Genomic DNA, 22613 nt, shown 5'->3' on the forward strand with positions numbered 1-22613 from the left:
AGGAGCAGAAGAAAATGAAGGCAAGAGAGAGTGAGGAGGAGGAGGTAGGGATCGAGAGGATAAGAAAAGGAAGAGAAGGAGGAAAGGCAGAGAGTGATAATTGGAAGTTGGTGTTGGCACTTTGACAAATCCACCTTCTTTTACCACCTGCAGGGAGGAGGAGAGAGCGATAAAAAACAACGGAGAGCCGAAAGAGAAGTGGAGGTGGAGGAGGAGGTAGAGGATGAGCTGTAATGAAATGACGAAAACATGAGAATGATGAGAGGAAGAGTAGGTAATAAACAGCTTTCAGCCACTAACAAATGAGTCTCAGTCAGCAATGAGATTAAATCTCACTGATTGACTGAGTACATCAGCAGAAGTACAAACTGTCCCATTGATTTTGCCCTAATCAATATCCCTGAAAGACAAGGGATGAGCGAGAACAGCCCGTGTTATGTTCCCCTTACACAAAGCAACCCCTTAATTCACCTAAAGTAATACATTTGTTATTCATTTAAGTGATAAACGCTTCATTTTGGTTAATTTAGCCACACTGACAGAACTGACAGGCTCCCATTAAGTGGTATCATTTTAATTAGAATTTGGTCTAATTTTAATTGTGATGTTTTGGGTGAATGAGGGTATGCTCATCCAAACAGTCTCAATGAACACTGATAGGGGGACAAATGGCATTGATTAAAGACAATGGGTGATAAAAATGTGGTGGAAATGATGTGTTTGAGAGCCTCTGATTAAATATGAATACCAGAGCAGAGACTTGGAAAGCACATAAAGACCTTTACTGTCATCTGGCTGGCTGCTATACAAATGACATCCGACCACTGGAAACTTTTCATCCACGACTGATCCACATTAATAGTTGCTGCGTAATTAAGACAGCTGCTGCAAAACTTTTGATCATACCAAATGATCATGGAAATTGTTTTTGCCTGCGTAACCCATCAAAAGTTAATGCTCGGTGGGAGAGAAAAATATGTCTTGATTAATATCAGAACAACTGTGGATTTTAAATGAAGGCTGTAAAGGAAATTTGAGGAAAATTTAGGTTCTGAGATAATGCAAATGATACAATTATACAGAAACAATGGAGATGTAATAAGCCTTGAAATGAACGTTTTTACCATAAAAGTTTATCTAAAAGTTCAATCTGCAAAAAGAGAACTGCTAAAAAGCCTGATGATTTTCAGAAATACAAAAGTGTACATAGAGGATAAAACTTTTGTCTCCCAGTTGTGACCTCTGTATGAATTAAAATCTTGCATACTGTCACTTTCACCTGCAAAGCACCTTTATGAGGACAAGAAGATAACCATAAAGGCATTTTTAAGACAATTTCTACAATTTACTGTATCCGTGCGAAGAAATGCATGATGTCAACTCTGGTTAAAGGATCATCACTGATGGAAACAATAATAAAAGAGAAGCAGCTGAGCAAAGTTTGTTAAGGATGTAATATATTTTTAGTGTCAAGACCTTCAGATCCATCATTCTAACAGGTGATGTGTTTGTGGTCAAACTACCCGTAGTCTCCAGACCAATCGGCGTCCTGTGAGAAAGCCTATGCTGATGGTGTGAAGACAGTAAGAAGCGATGGTAGGTTAGTAACACTTTGCACATAATTTTATGGCAGTTAGTTAAAATGCATTTTCTACATATGTTTACTAGCTAGTGTTGAAGGATCCTCAGTGGCTGGTTGTGTTTCCTTATAGCATATGCATTGATCTGATTGGTTAAGTTGGCAGGTAATAGATGGTCACGGACAAATGGTTCATCCGATCACCTGCCAAGTATTCTTTTAAAAGTGTATCCCCTTTTCAATCAGTTTTTAATGGCGACCAATGAGGCTGTCCAAAGGTAATTGCAGAATAAGCTTGTTTATTTTGTTCTCATACAGTTGACCACATAATGAACAGTGATGGACACACGCACACGGACACAAACAATCACCTATTGAGTTATCAGGCAGCCGGCATACTCACTGACACAGGTTGTGCCTTATCAATGCTGAGACAGCAGATTCACTTTTTGTCTTTTCGTCCACCCTTCATAGGAAATCAATGTTTTCTTTTTGTACACAGACATGATCAAAGTTGGCTAATAAGGGCATTGTTCAGTTCAATACAGACAGCGGCTACTATATCCTCTCATTTAATGCTGCTGGAATGTGTCTGATCAGGCAGGTTGGTGGTTTCAAAGGCTTATCTTGCTGGAAAGGGGGTGGTCAGATGTTTAAATTGAAGTGGCACTAATATAAAAATATACATGTACAAATAAATAAAACTATCTGTAGGTTTTTGGCACATCTAATAGACATATCTTGGATATAATTAAAACATGAATTGTCACCAAACTTTACATTTTGTGTCCCATCATCAAAGTAAACTTCCCAATGAAATGGACACATACCATAATTGGTTAAAAAATCCTCACCACATTAGCAGTTTATATGAATATTATCTTAATGTCCAATATTCACTCTGCACCTGCCTCTTAATAACTGCACGTTTGCTACAAATAATTTCTGCTTGCTATTAGAAATAATGAGCCTGAAGAAGCTAAACTCTCCATATAAACTTCACGACGAGCGGCACCTCTTTCACAGCGACTTCTTTCTTCACATGCATATGGAGGAGCTGATATGTAGATGGAAACAGCAGTGTAAGCGGCAAAATTCAGACATTTTCACGCCCTATTCCATTTTTTTTATTTTCACCTACCCCCTCGCTTCCTCCTTTTTTCTGAACCTTATCTCTTTCCTCTGTTCTCCGTGGCCCCCTTTCTCTTTCATCGCCATATTGTAGAGAGAAGGAGGGATGTTTGCAGAGATGATTAGAAAAAGAGGAAAGTTTTGGGCCTGGTAGCAGAGTTCATGTCTGTTTCCTCTCTCTCGGCAGCAAGGGCTAATGGATTAGTTCAATGTGCTGATTTCTGCAGAAAACTGGTGGAGACTGTGTGTGTGTAGTGGAAAGTGTAGAGACATTCCCCAAGATTCCTTTCTTACACAAGTACATCACTTGTTGAAGCCGTGGGCTTTCTAGTGTGTGTGTGTGTGTGTGTGTGTGTGTGTGTGTGTGTGTGTTTGCCATCCTTGATGTGCGTACATGTGCGTGTGACAGAGTGACAGAGATCTAGATATAGCACAGTGAAAGAGGCAACACTTTTCTACTTTGTTCCATTATGGCAGAAACACACATTGCCATTTAATAATACATAACAGTTACTGCCACCTCTTTCATTCTTTTAGAAATGTCAAATGACAAAACAAGGATGAAAGGGTCAGCTATGGAAGAAACACTGTTGTTCCACTCAGACAAAACTGCTGACACTTCAGATTGGCAGATAGGCCAGAAATGGGCCTTTTACCGTCCTTTTTTTACATCCAGATTTAGAAGAGAGTTTTCTTATCCTCTCCATTCACCATCAGTCCATTTTCTTAACCAAATGGATCCATTAAAATGTCATTTACAGACCTGGTAGGAACAGCAGCAGATGTGAACTCACTCTACTGGCTTTGACATATATCTGTACATACAGTATGTGAATATAACTTGGCCTATTAAAGATAAATAATATTGAAAAAAAGATTTGTAACAAGTTTTGAAATCCAGTTCAATGCTTCATAAAATGCATGCAAATTAATAAGTAAGGTACCTGATATAATCACTGTTTAAATTGCTTTCACTCTTTGGTTATACATCGGTGTACAACACAATGGTCATCGTTACAATTTAGTGACGGTTTAGTCAATTAAACGTATAATATTTGATCTTGGTTACCATTGCAACAGTTCTTGGCTATCATAGTTACAATGCTGTCCCTTCTTTGACTTCACTGCCATGGACTCTAGGCGTCATCGTGCCAATAAAGCACTTTAATTTGCTAACCTAAAATGTGATGCTTCATATACGTGACACCATTCTGTCTTAACCATAGACTGTATATAAAAATGGACAACATGGCAGTTCTCTGAAATTGATTCCATGGTCTTGGCAGTAGCTGTATGCAACAGACATTGTGATCAATTTTGTACAAAGTCATCGCCCATCTCCATAGACTGCCTGTGGGCATAACCAGATGGGTTGTCACACTGGGTCACACTGAGAAACGTGGGAGTGTGGGAAGAAGAGAGATTGTGTAAGAATACTTCAAAGCTGATGAGATCAACCACTGTCTACAACGAGTGACCTTCAACCAGTCAGCTCAACAAGTCACCAAAGAGGAAACACAACAAGTTGATGAGGATCTTTAGCAAGTAGCAAGTAGAAGACAGCAGGATAACAATCAGAAAACAAAATTCAATCTTTCTCCTTCATCGTCAGTAATGACAGCTCTCTCTCACTTATAGAGCTAAAAAAGAAAGGCCTGACATTTATTTCCCACAACACCACAAAGGATCAGGCTCAGAGATGATCTGTCTGTGAGGGCACCACTTTGTGTTAAAGTATCATAATCATTCTATAATCCAATCTCACACAGAGATCAAACATTAGAATGTTTCACAAAGTGTTTTACAGTGTCTAATAAAGAATGGAAGTTACACTGATCACTGAGAGATTCATGGATTCACCCTGTCCACACGCTTGCACCTACAACACCTCCTGAGTCCAAACACCACACATATTTCACCGGAACTTTGAGAGGACAGACATAATTTCCCCTGTAATGGATTGACAGCAGTTTGCATTCACAGCTCCAAGAGGGGGACAGACATCTATATTTCATCCCACAGCGATGCACCGCCGAGACAGTCCTGTAAGTGGCTGACATAGAGAGAGAGGGAGAGAGAGTGGACGTGCATTCATATTTCATCAGGCAGACACTTGGCTAAAACAACCGGTAAGTAGTAAAAAGAAAGGGACAGAAGTAGAAAGGACATGCATTTATATTTCAGCACACAGAAATACACATAGTTAATAAAAGTGGAAAACAGCAGAGGAAATGGGACAGCCATGCTAACTGATAACTCTTGGGAACATCAATAAATAGGCATGAGGGACACTTTCAGTATAGAGGGAGGAGTGAAACAGCGAGGTGGACATCCATATTTCATCACAGAGAGGTGACTGAAATGGCTGCTAACAGGTGGGTATCAATATAGGCGCATCAGGGCCACTTACCATGGAGGGACAGAGGAGCACAGAGTGCTCCGGCGAGGCAGAAGCACATATAAAAGCTGATAACTGCCTCTATGAATACAGACACATCCACGGTGACATTTATAGACAGCCATTAGACTGTGGGCGGGCACTTTGTTGGCAGTTTAAGACACCCATTTACAAGTCCTTGGTATTGTTTTGTGCTCTGCAGAGCTTTGAATGTAGAGAGGACGACAGGGTGCCAAGTACGATTTGTGATAGAGTAAAAAACAAAGTCAGCAGTGTCAAATGAGACATTTGAGGGCAACAAACTTCAGACGACTTCAATTAGAGATATGGTAATTTACTTTGAGGAAATATAAAGCAGGTCGATTTTCTTGTCTTATCAATGGACATGGATTTACTTATTTATTTTATTATATTTCACCAATAATTGATTGTTACATTGCTGCTTGGTGGTGTTTTTCTATACTTGTGGAGTTTTCACTGTAATACAATACCTGCTGAGAAATGCAACAAACAATCTATTTTACATTTAGTTCCTTTGAAGACTAAGCAATTTATAGTTCCAGAAAACAATGTTAACTAAGCATGACTAATAAAATAAACTGTAATCAAGTAAGTAAACAAAGAGTGTAGCTGGAACCTGTTGACTTTCCAACTAATAAAACCATTAGCAGTGAGGTTGATTCAGTCAATGCAACATGTGAGCATATTTCTCTGGGTGCTCTACATGTTCACGGGGTGGAGCGACTGCCCAGGGGCAGTTTATCTTGTAAATTGTGGAAACAGAACAAGCAAAAACAGAACAGCTGTCAGTGTACAGGGACTCAAACCTCAGACTTTGGATATCATCCAACTCTGGAGCCAGACTTTTGCAGCTTAATCTGTCACATGTTAGGGTGCCCATTATGATCATATATTTTGTTAGCATAACATAGCATAGTGTTGTGTCTTGAAAAATGCGTCTATATGTTCCGTTAGCAGAATAATAACCATGAATCATATCTGGTGGGTGTATTATAGACCAAACATGGTGTTTTTTTTTTTTTTTTTTTTTTTTTTTTTTTTTCATGTGGACATGTTGGACCTTAATTAAGCTACATTTGTTGCCATGATTTTCATTTTTCTGAACTTTACCTTTAAAGGTCCCATATCATACCTCTATGTCTGAAAACGTCTCTTTCATGGCTAAACCTGGATGCTAAGCTTGTTTTAGCATGTTAGCTTTAAATTCAAATGAGCTGCTGCTGCCTACACCCTTTTCTTATAGCAACCCACCTGCTATCAGTGCCACAAATACGGCTGCTGAAACGACAGCAGGACAAGCGAGTATGGCTGGTAAAATAAAACAAGTTGAACACAGGGACAGTCAGAATTCCAGCCCCTTTTGACATCACAAGGAGGAACTGCAGATGGATTTCATCCACCATTGTAACTTAGCTGCTATATAACTCATAATTTATCTTAGAACCTGGATTGTCTCAGCAGAGAAAGTGTTATTATCACATACTGAGCCCCCCCCCCCCTCCATCACATGTGTTTCCACACTTTTTTTCCAACACACTCACAACATTTCAAAATAAACACTCAGCACACTTGAAGTAACGCCTCTGCTTTCAATTAAACAGATAGTTCTCTCTGCCTTGTATTCACAGCAGGCTCACTTGACCTGGCTCAGGGCTGAGTCGATTTCTAGACAAACATTCAGCCTTTTACTGAGCTTCCCGGGGTGCTAATGTAAAGCCATTAACCACGGTCCATCACACAGACACACACACACAAGCACACTATATGGATTTAAGTCATTTTTTCCTGTGAAGTGACACTGATTCAAAACACGCACCGTGCAAACACACACACTTGAACACTAATAAAAAAATGTGCAAGCACATCCTCCATCTATCTTTTCTTTTCTTTTAAACATACACACAAGCTCAAGCTCCAATCCACTGAAACTTACGATTGCCTTCTCCACTCCAGTGCATTGTGGGTACAGGACTGACTAATCGTTGTGTCACCAGCATACCATGGTGCATCTCTCTCCACTAATGTAATGGCTCAGCATTTGTGTGTGTGTGTGTGTTTGTTTAGTTACACAGGTCAAGAAAGCAGCCACTGTCTTCATCGTCCAAATGTTTCTTATTGTGCTGTGTGTGTGTGTCAGTATTCATTTGTCTTTTAGTATATAGGTGTGTATGTGTGTATCATTGAGGGGAAATGAGGGCTTCTTATTTGGCCTGACAGGGCAATGAGCTGCTGAGACGAGATGAGCCTTATTTATCGGGCCGCAGGCCAGTGTCTCTGTGCATTTGTGTGTGTGTGTGAAAAAGAGAGTGTGTGTATCCCGCTTCTGTGCCCCTCAGACTAAAATGATCACAGTGGTGCAGTCGTGCACTCTCGTCACTCTGTGTGCTGACAACATAATTGGCTGGCCTGGCATTTCAATTCACCACTGCTAGATTGCTGTGGGCTACTCCATTCCCTGCTCTGTTAGCCACTGCTGCTAATAATCCAGGAGATCCAGCCATCCAGTCCATACTCACCACTGAAGCTGATTCAACGTGAAAGATATGAAACTTACATCAAATGCAGTCTTCATATTAAAACCTTTTCTTTACGTCCAATTTTTCCTTCCATTTTTTTCTTCCGTTTGATGGTTTAGCAGCCATCAAAAGACAATTACACTGTAAAAAAACAAGAAAGAAAGACAAATCCCACTCATGACATCAGTCTACTGTGAATGAGATTTCCATGCAAGTGACCTCTCGTAAAATCATGGCTGCCGTGTTCACATCACAGATGAAAGTAGTGTGGTGATGTTACATCATATTGCTGTATTTGTAAATGTGTTTATTGACTTTTTTGTTTTGCAAATCCACATTGAGGACTTGCATCCTTCACATAAAGGATCTGATTGTGACACCGCAGTGATTGTCCTGTTGCCTTTTATTAGTCACAAAGGCTGATGGGTGCATTGGACTATGGTGGCTGAGGATTACACTTTAGAATAAGTATAGACTGCAGCAGCTGATTTTAAGGCAGCAGCAGGTGGCAGACAGGATATCCTCAGTGGTTAATGGCCGTCTTATTTTAACAAGTCTTTAACCTTTGTAGCCTAAAAAGGTCACACCATCATGGAAGTGTAGACACTGCAGCTGTGTTCTGGTTTAGGGCCTGCATCCTTTGAAGACACATTTGTAGACTGATTTTGTCACTGTAGCATGACAATGCTGTCCTGTTTTGAAGGTCCCATCAAATGCGCCCTCTTTCCTGGTAATAAAGGATGCATGAGGTGAATCCCTAGTGGCTCCCAGAATTCACTGCGTGCTGGCAGCAGCCGATTTTTTTTTAACAACACACAATTCCACAAACTAAAATTTAACACTGAAGAGTAAACCTTTAAATGTAAATATCAACTGCAGGTTGCTAGGCAACAGGGATGCAACCTCACAATAAACAGGAAGTCTTCCTCACACTGGGACATCCCATTTAACAGCCATTGCAGCAACCTCTCTTTGTGGACTTCACACAAAGCTGTCCCTCATTTGGGAGACAGGTTGCTGGTAATTTTCTGCAGCTAATGCTTCTACATTCCTTGAATTGACAGTGTCTGAAATCCATGACACAATGACCGCTTTTAGTTTGACAGAAAATACTTCTTTGTGACAGCATTTCAGGTTAAATGACCCGTTAAGACTATTATTTCTTTTCACATGTAACAGCATTTTTTTTTTTGCCTTTCCTCTCATGTATTTTTACTGTAATCAATCAACGTCATGTAATCTCATGCTCTCAATGTCTGAAGAGCTACCAGCCTTGAAGTGGCTGACACAGACAGTCCAGAGAGACAGACAGAAAAGGAGTGAGACGGAGCAAAGGCGCAGCGTTGACAACACTGTTGCTACACTGAGGGAAAGCGCTGTGGGCTGTTATTACACACATACATGCACCAACTCATTCTTTCAGCACCCTCACCCACATAACACACTAAACACCCAGAAACACTGAGCCGAGCTGTGATTGTATTCTAACAGCAGCTCTATCACTTCCTTGACTCCAAATGGGCCACAAGAACAGCGTGTCCCGTCTATGTAAATAAATGCAATGTCTGTTTCTGGAGGGATGCCCACAGACATAACTTTTGACTGATGAGCAAACATTACTCTCTGCTCCATTTCCTCAAATCACTTCAGCTATGGGTGACTAAATCTATCCAACTTCAGACATCAAGATGTACATGTTGGTTAATTTTTTAGTAAGCTGCAATGTCCTTAGGTGGTTGGAGTGTTCATGTGCAAGGAGCGATTGTGTACGCTACAGAAAATGATGTAATCGCAGTAGAGGAATTCCATCATTCCATCAAGTAGCACATGAATGTATTTAGTTATATAATTTCATTTATGAAATGTATTTTAAAACCAAATCAAACATTTGAAATGAAACGTTTCCAGTTAGTACAGAGTGTAAAAGAGGTCAATATACTGTATATTAAATTTTAAACGTTTATTTAAATATTTTTGCAATGGAGAAATTAAATTCCATTATTTGAACAAATCATTTAATATATTAAACAATATGAATACATATTACAGGATAACAGGATGACCCTTTGAGTTATTGATTGATTGCTCTTAGCTTTTCATATTGGCCAGCTCTACACACTATTTTGCGGTATATAGTGAGCAGGGGGGGATTTGAGACACAGCCTGTGCTCTCCCTGATGGTCAGTGGTACCTGCTATAGTTGTCCTGCCGTGTTCCCCTTCTGTGTATCTTCCCTGTTTCCCTCAACATTCCCGCTTTCGTTTTTTCAATCTTTGTTTTACTCATCAGGTTTTCATTTAAGGTTCACCTTTACTTTAGTTTGCTCTGTCTCTTGTGTCCCAACCTCTAGACACACAGTACCATAAACTGACAAAGACACAGGGAGAGTGCATACACAAGGTGAAGGTAACAAGATGATGGGGTGGGGCAATGAGGGTGGAGCAGCCAATCACAATGAAGAAAAAAATAATACAGGAAGTATGATAGACCAAAAAGAACTACTAAAATAGTAGGAACCCTGTCATGGATATTCACACGAAATATTGTGTAGTGACACAGTTGACATGGCTAATTTTTCAGTCTCCTGCATACATATATTGCATTATAAGCTGTCTTCTGTTCTTGTATTCCTACTACCCTAGACCACCTAGTCAGCCTTACAAAATATTTAAAGTGAAAGTGAAGAATATCAACAAAGTGATTCATAGATTCCACTTCTCCCACAAACTGTTCTCACATCTGTCTGCTGCCCTTTATCATCATCCTCATGCTGTCCTGCATTGTTACCATCAACACTGCTGCTTATCGCTGTGATTCAGTGACTGTTCTAACATTTGTTATGGGAAGTATCTGGTTTGGTGTTTGATGAAGACTGTTCTGCATCCTTGACTTCACTACGCCTCAGTGTGACACCAGCATGAAGTGGACTGGACAAAATTTCTAACCAGTGCAGTTATCTGGAGCTGACAGTGTATCTTTGGAGTTCCTATACTCCCAGCCTGTGACACTGTGTGAATGATGTCAGCGACTGGAGTTTTGGAGCTTGGTTTGTAATTATAATTCAATGTAAATTTATTAAGTACACCTGAGAATAAATGCAAAGTGCTGGGAGGATAATAATTCAACTGACAAAAGCTGACAAAAGAGGGTGTGAATTTAGAAGCAGATGGTAAAAACGTGACACAGATGAGGGGAAGAAAAGAGGAGGAGCACGAAGACACAAACCCAATAATGAGAAAAAGAGAGAAAGAGGTAAATTAGAACCAGAACTGGGGCAGGCAGAGCCAGCATTTCCCAGGGCAGCCATGCGTGTCTATGTGTACGCTGTAAAACACAGCAAAGCGCTGCAAAGTGTTGTAAAATTCATCAGGTTTGTGTTTGTGAACATTGCTGCTCTTAACTCTCTGGGATGCTGCCTCTGCCTCTCAATTATGTACAAGTGGAATTAAACATGAATATACAATGACCCGCAACTAAATGCAGATTCCCACACACACACACACACACATCTAGACATACACACGCACAAAGACAATGGCAAAGGTAACTGAGAAACATACGGACGTAGGGAAGACATGTGATTCATTAATTACAAGAGGAGATCAGCAGATTGTAGCTAAAAAATTGTGGACACGCAACAACAGGTGGCACCAACCACTGTGCAGAGACAATGACACGCAACTATGCCACAGAAATCTCTTGAAACTGTTGCAGACTGATGAGTTCCAACAGAGAGACTCTACTGGAGCCCTTATTTTGGCTGGAGACATAATGTAGTTTTTACTACACAATGGTTGATACAGTCACTAAAAAATGTTGACACTGATTTAGAATTTTACAGTAAAATATTATTTAATGATAAAACTGGAAAGTGTTAGGAAGTAATCATAAAGTAGATTTTAAGATGGAACTGGACACTATATGTTAGTGAGAAAAAGACGCATGACAAACATGATGCCAGATGTCACCCAGAAACCTATGGGTGACTTCATGGTCAGTAGACAATAGTTTACAGTCTGTGGAATGCTCACAGGCATGGACCTACCATGGAGGGGACCTATCACGGCTTGCCTGACACCCAACAAAGAGCACCACCACATGAGAAGTGTTCATCAGTATTGTGAAGTGTTGAAAATCAAATACGGTATGCCATAAAAATGTCTATGTGTGAAAGCATGATTATGATTGAGAACTTGTCAACAGAAGGTGCCTGTCAGCCCTGGAGAGGTGATGCAGCATGTCAATGACCCTGAACATCAAAGAAAAACCTACAGAATGACTTCAAACTAAGACAATCCAGCTTTTGGAGTGGACCACGAGGTCAGACCTCCGGCAGAGATGCGGTGGAATTACCATCAGAGATGAACCTGACATGTAAGTAAGATGGCAGAGCTGATGCTGTTCTGATAGGTCACAACTCCAGCCTGAAGATGATGTACAGATGGTGGACAGGTTTGACCTGTGGCCACCATAAACATTTAGATAACTGCATCTATTTGCGCCACCAAAATGGCGTACGAAATCAGAAATGTGTTTACGTTGTGAGCGCTACAGCAGTGAGTATTTTTTGTTCTTAATTTCTTGGCATGTGGGGCACTTTTTCTTTTTTCTTTTTTAGATAACTACAACTAATGAATAGGTTGGCAGAGGAAATGGTACTAATTTGTTGTAAATACACACAACGTCAAGATCACTGTTCTCTTGCCTCACTTCTGACAGTGATTGTAACCACACAAAAACGTAAAAAATGACTGATTAATGACTAAAATTGGATTTAGAACAGACATTTAGAGACATAATCTACTGGGTGTCATCTTATCACCCTAATTCCTTCACACTTTCTCTGTGTGTGTGTACAAAATGGTTAGCCGTTGTCAGCCCAGACTAGTATCAACTCCCACATGAACTGTTAATGCCAGACCAAGGACAGCATTCACACACGCGCACACAAAGTCACCAACATCATCTCACACACAATATAAAGCCAGCAGATCATTAATCCACTCTGTGGTGTATTTGGAGGTTGATGGAAAGAGGGAGAGACAGACTAAGGCAGAGGAAGGGGAAAGGATAGAGACAGGGGGAAACAAAGAATGAGTAGGAGAGAAAGAGAGGAGGACGGTTATAAAATAGTGAGTGCTGCTGGTCTAATATACAGGCCTGTTTTTACAGATACGTCACAGGGGTGCCAGAGCAGAGAGGTGACAGCGGCAGAGTTAGGAGGCAGGGAGAGGGGAAGCTGGGAAAGGAGGGGAAAGAGACTTATAGGAGAAAGGGCCACGGAGAGGCAGCGTCAGAATAAATCCACACAGAAAATGCAAGATTGACGCACACAGTAACTCAAACAAGATGATTGATATAAAGAGATTTTAAAAATATTATATAAATACTGTGATTGTCCTAGCTATCAGGTGGATTATGGCTGTGTTCAAAATAACCCCCAACTCATTATATAGTATACAGTGTGTTCACTATTAGAGAGTGCTGTGTCTGAGTGTAATCCATCCACCCGTCCATTTTCTGTACCTGCCTTGTCCTGTACAGGGTCATGGAACCTATCCCAGCTGTCAATGGGCGAGAGGCTGGGCACACACCAGACTGGCTGACATAGTGAAACACTCACACCTATTCCAAAATTCTTCAAGTAGTAGTGTACAATGTACCACAGAATTAAGCTTAAAATGAATTTATGCACATGTTAATTTTGCAGTGACAATGATGCATTTAGTAGTAGAGTCTGTAAGTGTTTGTTTTGTTCTTCTTTTTTTCTAAATTTTGCTGATGAACTGACTATATAATCCCCTACAACAAAATCACCATATAGTGAGTAGGCAGTAGGGAGTAAGTGGGTGGTTTCTCACACAACCCATATGTCTGTTGGTAAAAATTGTGTTGACTTAAAGTACACTGCGGACGATTACCATGTTCGTCTTACTTGGCCCCATGTGTCTGTGTTTTGTTTCCATAATAACCTTCTAGTTCGGAGACCTGCAGGTTTTTTTAATGAGCCTGGATCACAGGGTGAAATTAAATGTTCTCAGCTTGACTTCTCCATTGATAAAACTTTATGAGGCTTTATGAGAAGCTTTATGAAACTTTTAATGAGTCATGGTCCCAGAGTGAGGGAAAATTCATCGTCTTGGATTTCTGGCAATAAATAAATAAAATAAATAAGAATAAATAATTAAAAAAAAACATCTGGTCAATATTTTGAAGGTGTGGAACTTTGAGTCCCCTTGACACCGTGAGCTGTTTTGTTTTCACCCTTGGTCAAATTTTGTTTTTAATTACGACTGGATCTGGCATTAAAAACTACCGGTCAAAGTTAGGCATTATAAACAGGGTAGGGGGGTTAGGTAAAAATCTTCTTTAAACACACATTCAGAGTGTTTAAAACATTTTATAAGTACAACAGCTCCCATTTTTTGGCTTCCATCGGGTTGATAAAACAGGTAGAGATGCATCATTGTGCAACAATCCTTATCACATCTGTTTAGGTTTTAAAACGTCTGTTCTAACAGACATTCTGTTACTGTGATATGTCTGTTAGCAGAAAAAGTTAAAATGTATTGAAAATTACTGCTCCTTTTTGTTTATACATCTGTTCACTCCCAGCCCTGATACGTGTAAATACAAGTAGCTACAAATACCAGAGAGATCTTTAAAGGTGCTGTGATTTAAATGCATATTTTCTGTTTGTTTGCTGTCATTATATAGTTTATGATCAGGGATTACACTTTCAAAATTGCTAACTTGTTTTTCCTTGCTATTAGAGGAATAAAGCGACTGAGAGAGGAGGACAAATAAAGAGTGAAAATCATTGTTGCATTTCTGCAGACTCACATCAGTTTTCAGCTCTAATGGCCTCGTCAATTTTAGAAATTACAAAATTAATGTAATATTCTTTTCCTCACTGATCCAGTGAATGGTTACATATTAATGTGTGTTCTTTTTCAAACACATCTCAGATGTTCTGTGAGTCATTAGCATAACTTTAGTAAATAAGTGAAGGTAAATCAAACATAGGAAGCAGACCGGTGAACACAAAAACAAACACAGATTAGGTGTTAGAACATTGCAGTCAACACTAATACTCTACAGATCCTAAAGCTGTTTCAGGACCAGCCATGATTGATTCATTCACTCTGCTCAGTCCTTGGTCCATGGTCCATGTATCCACACAACCACGTACACCAGGGATGTCAAAGTCAAATACACAGAGGGCCAAAAAAACAAATTGGCTATAAGCCGAGGGCCGGACTGATTCAATGTTTATTAAAACATTGAAATGATTGCACGTAGCCGATTGAACCAAGACCTAACACAGTGTATTATTTAATGATTAAATGAATAATCAGGAAAACATTTTTCAGCAGGCACACAGACAAGAACAAACTGCCTTCAAAGAAAAATCACATGTCCTGTACATTCTTCTTCTGTAGCCTTTGTTCCGTGTCCATATTCTTGTCTTTGTCTGTGTGTTTCTTAGACGTTTCATAGTGCCTTCTTAAATTGTATTCTTTCATGACAGCCAAACTTTCTCCACACAGAAGACACACAGGTTTGCCATTTACCTCAGTGAACATGTACTCTGCCTCCCACCGAGCTTGAAACCCCCTGTTCTCAGCATCCACCTTCCGTTTAGCCATTTTTTGGGGAGGAGGTAGCTGAAAGTTGACATCTGCTCTGACTGCTAATGAATGATGGAGCCGAAGTCCGCTTGCTGCGCTGCACTGAGTTCACAGGTTACCGTTGCATTGTGGGAAATGTAGTATTGGTGCGTGCAAAACACCAGCGGGCGGCTACGGCCTGCGGGCCGGTTCTAATACTAATCAAATATCATCCCGGGGGCCATAGGCCGAATCCGGCCCGCGGGCCTTGACTTTGACATATGTGACGTACACATTATCACATGAGTTGGTTTGATTCACTGTGTAGCCGAATACTTGCTTTTAACAGCTTATATCAGATTGGACATGTTCATTAAATAGGAAGTCTGCTTAGAACAAGAGAACATCTGTACATCCAACTGTGCATTATGATGAAATGAAACAAGAAAACATGTTTCAGCAGCTGCCAAAATGACATCTTCAACATTCCTCAGTTCCTCAGTTATTCTGACTTAGGTTCCTGAACAGTGTAGGAGGAAGTTAGTGATGTGCCTGCAAAGTAGAGAATTGAGATCATATGTGAAGTATTGACATCCTTGGCTTTTGGATTGAAAGGGCCGCTCCTGAAGTCCTTCTAGGACTCTGTGGTGGCATCAGTCAACCTGTACGGTGTGGTCTGCTGGAACAGCAACATCACAGAAAGGGAGAGACAAAAGCATGGACAAAGTAATCAGGAAGTCCAGCTCTGTCCTGGGCTGTTCTCTGGACTCAGTGCGGGAGGTGGGCGTCAGGAGGGTCCTGACATCCAAAACTGACCTCCATGCTGGACAATGAGCCCCACCCCCTGCAGTATGCCCTGTCGGCACTGCAGAGCAGCTTCAGTGACAGACTGCTCCGCCCTCGGTGTGTAAAAAGGGAGATTCAGAAGGTCTTTCAGAAACAACAAAAAAATAATAATCTGTTATTGAAGCTTTGTCAAAACCTATATGTGCAATACAGTATGTTGACCAGTGTGTTGACAGTCCCTTTATTCACATGATTTGCTTCTGCTTCTTGCTTTTGTTTCTAAGATGAAAAAAAATCAACTTTATTATTTAATATTTTCATCATTAAAAGGCTGCACAGCAGATCTGATGGCAGCCATTAAAACTCATCTCCCCATTACCCAAAGTTGTTGAAGCCCCGTGTGTATGCTTCAGTATTAATGGTTTTCATGACTTTCTAATGTTAGCATCAAAGGGACCCGGTGGATTCAGGGTAACAGAGATGAGTAGGATGATTGGCTTTATTTATTTTTTTTGTGCCCAAAGTTAATCTCTCTGATGTGCCTCAAATATGTGTCTCTTGTTGGCTTTCTGTTTGAGCTTTGTCACAGGCTAAATGGCAGTTGAGAAGCTCTCCACCGCTGAATGCTTGTAAGAAACACTGATCTACCTCATACAAGTCGATGAGAACTTTCCAACTCCCCAGTGAGGCTTTGAAGTGATAATAGCCACTGTCCAAAGTCTCTTTCCTACCAACAGTTCCTGCTACACGTATATGGACTCTGTGGCAGGTCATTTGTTATCAAAATTGCTCTCACATCTCTGCTCCTTCTTTCCTGTTGCCTTTTTCTCTTTTCCAACACTTGCTCTCCTCCTCACTGTCTCACTGTCCTGCCCTCTCCAAGCTTCCTCCTCTACCTGTCTTTGTTGTTAGCCACAGCGGGATATGGCTTTGTGTCAGGTCATGTGTTATCGACCGCACACAGACACACACACACATACACACACACACACACACACACACTCCCACATCCCAGAAATTTAATGCAGTGCAAGTGTGACTGCAGAGAATCTCACCTTTCTTTCTAACTTTAGACTGTGACCTTTCAATATTTGTCACTCTCTTCCTCCTTTTGAACCTAATCACTGTACGGCCATAACCTTAGAATCCAAAGACGTTTTTCATCTACATAGTTTACAAGGTTAACAATTCGGTATGTGATTCAGGGGCCATCCACACTGTTTTGTTTAACACTTGTTAAACATCAGCTTCTTTCACACACACAATTCAATGCTATTTTAACAGAAAGGGGAGCTTATCTATGAAGACTAATAAAACACTGTAAAGTTGTACATTTTACCATGGACGTCTGCAGGATTGACTCACATTTGGCCCCAAGAGGCCAGACGGACAACTGCAGTTTTAAAACTTCGGCTTTATATTTCCCAGTCCAGGTCATTTCTATGGCCTTTTATACTGACTGCTTTATTACACTCTATAGGCTGGAATCACTGCCAACCTCTCCTAGTGTATGCAATCTATTAGTGTGGCTAACTGCATTAATGGAAGGACTTAAAGGTATAGAGAATAAAAAATGGCATGTTCTTTCCTTGGTATACAATTCAGAAAGTGAATTATTCAGGGCATGGACTGAATGCCCTCTGTCAAGACCAGATAAGGGGTAGTAATGAATTAAGAAAAACGGGAAACAAATGAAAATCAATGAAAACATTGTATCTTGACTTGAATTAAATATTTATTCATACAATTTTTTTTTTGTATTATGAAACAGCCCTTTCAAAAATGCTTTAGAATCTATTTGCGGAAGTGGAAGCACATTTCTTCTTCTTTGTGCGAAGGATTTCTGTTATAAACAATGAGTTAGCTTCTTTTGCTAAGTGTCACACATAACTAACAAATGCACAATATCAATATTCTGGGATTACAAGTGCCTGTTCATCCCAGAGGAACAAGCTCAAAGCTGAGCCCAGCAGTGGGAATGAATCCAAAAGTTTCACTCTGCCCTGAGTTACAGCACACTGAAGGTTGCAAGTGCTGAAGGTCAAAGTGGCTCTATGTCTTGGTTATACTGTATTTCACATGGCCAGGTATGAGTGCACTTGATTGTGTGTGTGTGTGTGTGTGTGTGTAAGAAAGAGAGAGGGAGAAGTCTGTCACACAGAAACCAATAAATGGAAACTTTGATGGCTCAGACCACAGGAGACACGCACACACAGGACTTCAAAGGTTCCCAGCCTGACACTGCCCACACCACACTCTGTGTGTGTGTGTGTGTTAAAACCGGGTGAAGCATTGATCCGGAGAGGACGGGTTAGAAATAGTGGGATGAGAGAAAGAGAGGGTGGTTTGGGAAAAGGTTTGATCCTTGGCCACCATCCTGCTGACATCATGTGAGTCCACATGGAGGAGGTAAAGGTAGCACCAGACGCTCATTTGGCAACTACGTATGTAAAACAGCAAAATATAAATTACTATGGAAAAATATTGCCCAAAAAAGCCAATGAATTATGCATAAAGAAAAATAAATAAATAAATGTTTTTCCTTTCCTATTTGTGCTATATTGGTAATTGCATACAAATGTAACACTAATGACTAACACTATGTGGCGTATAGCCATTCTGGCTGGACAAGATGGAAGTTTATACAAAGGTTTAATCTAATCATTGTAGCAACATCTGAAACACTTGTGAACTGTCTTCGGTAGAGCAGCCTTGTGTGAAGGCTGGGGGACACAGAGGATGAACAGGCTCGGGCAAGCAAAGAAATCTGCTTTCACAGGGGACCATGATGGGACTTCTAACTTGGTCATCACTCAGTGATGAGGCATTCACTTTTCTGGATATCAACGAAATGATACTTCTACTCTTGAGAAGACAGGCTGCCAAAAAAAGATGGTATGACACCCATAATGCACTTGGCTTGTTGCCTTCTTAGCTCACTAAACCCAGAGGAGACTCTGGGAGGTTGAGGCCTCTTCTTCCTACTTCTGCCTATTTCGTCTGCACTTGTGGTACTAATGGTAGAAAGCAGGTGTCCATCTCGCTTTATGAACTTTTAAATAAACAACAATTAAAAAAATCTTCTATTTAAGTAATTTAAGTAAAGTTAAGTAAGTATTTAGGTGCTGTTGTCCACTAAATGTTGTGCGTTAAATGGCTGCTAACATAAACAATTAATAGGAAACAAGTGTCAAAAAGAAGCACAGGAATGTGTTAATAATAAAATAAGCCTGCCACCAGTGGCAAGAGCGAGAAATCCGAATATGTTTGAATTCAAAGTGACAGGTGTGTTCTCAGGTTTTTAACTATTACTCCTTCATTAGCGTGTTACATCACTTCTGTAGTCATAATCACGACAGTTCGCAGGACTTGGAAGCTTTTTACCATCACAAGTAACAACATTGTTTAGTTCCAGGAGCAGAAAGCCTCCTCTAATGTTGTTGTCCTGATCCCGCCTCATGAATGAATTCTCTCACTTGAATAACGAGCTACACAGAGCACATTTGTTTCCAAAGCCTCCAAGAAACAAAGATGGCATGGGAGAGAAGCACTCCAGAGCTCGGTCTGTGTCGCTTAATTAGCGGGCAAGTGTTGGCTCGCAGATATCTGTGTTTCTGGTCTCATTTCATGCTGTGGAACTAGAGAATAAAAGACGCTCACAGATGTCTGGAATTCATGGAAAGCTAATTGTCTTTCGCACTTTGTTGGCTTGTTAGGCCTTTGATTCTTCACACTCCTGTCTCTTTCTTTGCATGTTCTTCATCCTTCAGTTCTTCTTCCCTTCCCTACCTTCTGCTGATTCTCTCTCATTTTCTCGCCTCCTTCTCTGGCTGTGATATCAGAGGACAAATCAGCATCACTGTCATTGTTTTTTTTTTTTCGGGGCCTCCTTAATAGCTGTTGACTTGACAGCACATGTAATGATTTCTGCCTTATTTAATAGCTGTAGCTGTAATCATTTCTGTTTTTTTTTAAGCAGTAGACTTGCTGTAGATGTAATCAGAGACTTAATGATGCATGACGTTGTCTGCCGACTGGCTGGTTCATTTTTAGAACAATCAGGATGGGCTTTAATTAATAGGCTGATAGAAGAGGCTGACAGAACTTGAATGCAAATCCTGTTGTCGCTGCTTCTTTTTGTCTCCACGTTCTTTCTTTGTATCCGTTTACTTTATTTCTCACCCTTTTGTATGCAGTGTTTTGTCTTTAATCTCTGCTTGGTTTCTTCGTCTGATCTGCGTCTTGCTGTTTTTTTTTTATTTAAACTTGAACCCCCACGCTGTTTTTCTTTCCTTCGCTCTCTTCTCCTCTTCCATCTCCCTGACATCTCCTTTCTGTGTTTATGTTTTTATTTCCATTATGAACAGATCATTAGGTCTGCCTGACAAATGGCACCACTCTTAACATTTTGAATTAGGCAATAGCTTTGTTATTAAAATGTCTTCTATTTATCTGGCTCACCTGCGGTTGTCTAGGCGGGAAAAGAAAACTGATATATGAGTCAGACAAAAACCAATAACGTTTGTCTTTGTGAAAGGATTAATATATATTCATTATTTTTTCTTTACCTCTTTACTTTGTCTGCATATTGACACCTGGAAGTGGAAAAAAGGCCATTGTACTGACCACATTGGGGCAATGAGCTTCTCCAAAAATGTCCATGTTAGGTGGATATTTTTAGCCACACGGATTATTCACACAATGAGAATAATCCGTGATTATCATACAGCACAGAGAATGATGTCAGAGCTAGCAGTTAGCAGCTGACTGAAAATGACATCATACAAACCTTACATACTGACAGAAGCAGTGTGTATTGAAATACAAAGTGGAAGTATGCGAATAGGAAGCAGCCTCAGTATGGACAGCAAATGACTGTAACTCCTAACTAATTCACAAATGGGAACAGAGGAGAGCCAGCCTCCAGTGGCTACTGGAGGAACTGCAGTTTCTTTCAACGTTTAAGATGTGCAGTTATTATTTTAAACTGAAGCTGTATATAAATAACTGCATTTTTGACAACCCAGGAAGTGCAGGAAAATCCCCTTCATACTGAAATAATAGTTAGTAAATGTAAATGCTCACTTATATATAGGCTGTAGGTCTGATGTGAAACAACATGGAGCCATAAAATTACAGGTGCAAAAAAACAGCCACATTGTTTGGGTACATTGATGAAAGCAAGTGGAAAAGACAGTAATTTGCTGCTTCATTTAACAGTCATTTACCACAGTGAGCTAATTCCAATGCACACAAACAAGTCTCTGTCACTGAGCATAATTATATGGTCAACAATCATTTCATCTGGGTCAGGCGAGAGAAGCTGCAGAATTAACTTAGAATATGAGTGTCATTGTCTGGTTGAATCAGTCACACCTCCCAGAAGGATGTGACCCCATCTCTTTCTCACACGCACACACACACACACACACAAACAATACACAGGAAATGGACACAATCTGTAAAATGCATAATTGTGACTAACTAATGGACAAACATTCACCCTGTGACTCAGTAAGTAACAGCTTGTACGTGCAACATATCAAATATATGAGCTGATTCATGCATGAAAGAGCTCATATACGCTCAAATCTTTTCCACTTCCACAGATCACACGTGAAATTTCACACAGAGATAATTACATCTGGGACAATGCCAGTTCCCCTTTTAGGTATTTCCACATTTGACAGATTGAACCACAATGCCTCACATCTTTTGACGTCTGACGTAAAAGAGCTTCTCTCAAAGCGAGGCAAACAGCCTATTTCAGGCCACCCACAAACACTCTGCAACCCCTCAGAGACGTGAAGGAAACTACTGGCTACAACCTCAGCAGAACAAGCTGGGGAACACAGGAAGCTAGCAGGGGAGGGAGGCAGCGGATGGTGACGGCAATCTGTCAACATCAGGTGAATGTGTTGCCGGAGTGCGGTGAGCCTTTTCCCAAGAGAGGTCCCATCATTCCCACAGAAAAACACACACACACACACACACACACACACACACACACACACACACTGCATCTCCAGTTTAGCTACAGTAGAAGGGAATCTCTGATTCAGTTTGTATTAAATAAATCCACACCTGTCTTCTGAAGCAAGCAGTTTAACAAGTAAAGAAGCACTTAATGTGTGCAGATGTAGCTTATAGTTCAGACTGGAGCAGCATTTAATGGCAGGGAGGGATTTATTAAGGTGCAGGTGTTCCTCATTAACCGGCCACGGCACCGCTGGCTCCGTCCTCCTCAGTGCTCCATCACCTCTTGTGCTGTAAGCCACGGTCATATTAAACTCCTACAAAATGAGGAAGCCCTCTCACTGCCATTCAGACGCTCTGCCCGTTAATTTAAAAGCTATCTCTTTAGTTAACGGGGCAATTATTGGCCTGCCAAGGTGAAATCTGACAAACTGTGCAAGACATGCAGCGTATGCACACACATAAGCAGACACAGGTGGGTTTGGATAAATATAGTGAGAGTAAAGTGAGAGCACGCCTGTCAGGAACTTTAATAAGCTTTTATTGGATAGTCCTCTACATCTCATATTAATAACTCACTCAGTTCAGAATAGCAA

The sequence above is a fragment of the Parambassis ranga genome, chromosome 15 (assembly GCF_900634625.1).
Source record: "Parambassis ranga chromosome 15, fParRan2.1, whole genome shotgun sequence".
Lineage (NCBI taxonomy): Eukaryota > Metazoa > Chordata > Actinopteri > Ambassidae > Parambassis > Parambassis ranga.